Below are 1,838 nucleotides of genomic sequence, written 5' to 3'. Positions count from 1 at the left end.
TGTGTTGTAATTGAAATCAATCTAATTGAAAATGTAGAAAATCAAAAAATATAATAAATTTAAATTGATATTCTATTGTTTAACGGTGTGATTAAAACTGAGATTAATCATGATATTTTTAAAGTTAATTGTGTAAGTTAACTGCGATTAATTGACAGCCCTACATTTGAATTTTTCTGTCCCATGCAGGACAAGCTGGAATATCCGTGTGCAGGGAAAGAGCCTGGGGGGAATTGTGCTGGGAAATTATTTCCTGTTCTGACATGTCCCCAGTTGCCCTTTTTGCCCTAACAGGCTGCAGCGCAACATCCATGTTTTGCTCCAGCTCATTCCGTCCTCCCAGGGGCCGGGGAAGGGAAATGGCTGCAGTGGAGCCAGTTGAGGGAGGGATTATCAGGGAGTTGCTGGCGGGTTCCCTTGGCGGGGAGAAAGGGCAGTAAATACATAGGGGTGGGAACTTCCAGGGAGGTTGGTCTGGGTGGGAGAGGGCAGGAAATCCCAGGGTGGGGGATAGGGTGTGACAAACCTGCTGGGATTTGTTTACTGTGAGGCTCCAGCATTTCTCAAATGTGGCCACCAGGGGCTTTTATTGTGGCCACAGCCTCCCGGGCTGTAATTGAGGGGATTCGGGGCAGCAAAGCAGCGGCTCATCCCCTGACTGCCTGCAGAGGCTGGTCCCTACCCCTTCCGAGTCATAAACACTGCAGGAGCCGGCAACCAGCGGGAGTTCCCCTCCTCCCCACGTGCGGTGGGGCTCAGGCTTCAGGCTTCTGCTCTGGGATGGTGGGCGACAGGCTCAGTCAAGATACATGGAACATAGGCTGGGTGGGGAGAAGTCTGTGTAACTCATCCAGTTATTGATATACATGTGACCTTGAATATTGCCAATCTGTGTCCCCCCCCCAACCATCTCCCAAACAGACCCTCAGTCTGGAAAGCATTCAACCCTCATGTTGTTGAAAAAACTCACAGCAAACAGAAGAATCTCAAAGAATCCTGTGGCACCTTATAGACTAACAGATGTTTTGCAGCATGAGCTTTCGTGGGTGAATACTGCTTGCACCCGAAGAAGTGGGTATTCACCCACGAAAGCTCATGCTGCAAAACATCTGTTAGTCTATAATCTGTTAGTCTATAAGGTGCCACTGGATTCTTTGCTGCTTCTACAGAACCAGACTAACACGGCTACCTCTCTGATAGAAGAATCTCAGCTTTTAAAACAATTTTCCAGCAAGACAAAGAAACTTACAGCTGTAGACTCAGAAAACACTCCCAAGGAATTTTAACAATACATTGTTATGAAGAACTTAAGTGCTAAAGAGACCTGATTTTCCAACTAATTTAAAAAAAAATCTTCTCAAATCAGCATCTTTAGAGTGAATCTTATTCTGCTTTTTTAACCACACAATTCTCCCCAAAGGAGGCACTGGTCCTGGAAATAGTGCAATACCAGGTCAATGCATGGGGTGGTGAGAGCAAGCTCCTATTCCATCCCCTTGTTTCAAAAATCAATTTAATATACAGTCCTCAAATAAAGGACCTATCAGATATTAAACTGATAAGAACAGACACTACACTTATCTTAGCCAAAAGGCCAAGAAGCGATACTGTTAGTCTCGGACGTTAGGCAGCTGCTCTTCCCCCACTTCTTTCTACTTCAGCACGAGGAGCACCCAGACACGCACCAAACACCATTCACGACACTTGATAACTAGGTAACTTGAAGTGATGATCTCTTCCCCGAAATGACTCCACTGGAAGAATTCAAAGCAAGAGCCCTTAACACACAATTCTGTTCAAAGACAGAGAAGTCTTTCACCCTCCTTCCTCTTGCTGGT

General features: G+C 45.6%; 1 non-coding gene across 1 annotated transcript; it reads right to left on the bottom strand.

Annotated features, from left to right (window-relative positions):
- Positions 1–1,416: 1,416 nt before the first annotated feature.
- LOC120376322 lies at positions 1,417–1,606 on the bottom strand. Its single transcript, XR_005587209.1, has one exon. It is a non-coding gene; the product is annotated as a U2 spliceosomal RNA (small nuclear RNA).
- Between the last annotated feature and the right edge of the window lie 232 nt (positions 1,607–1,838).

Source organism: Mauremys reevesii, linkage group 12 (genome assembly GCF_016161935.1).
Source record: "Mauremys reevesii isolate NIE-2019 linkage group 12, ASM1616193v1, whole genome shotgun sequence".
Taxonomy (NCBI): Eukaryota; Metazoa; Chordata; order Testudines; family Geoemydidae; genus Mauremys; species Mauremys reevesii.
Note: the sequence above shows the minus strand (reverse complement) of the source record. Positions and strands in the feature narration are given on the sequence as shown.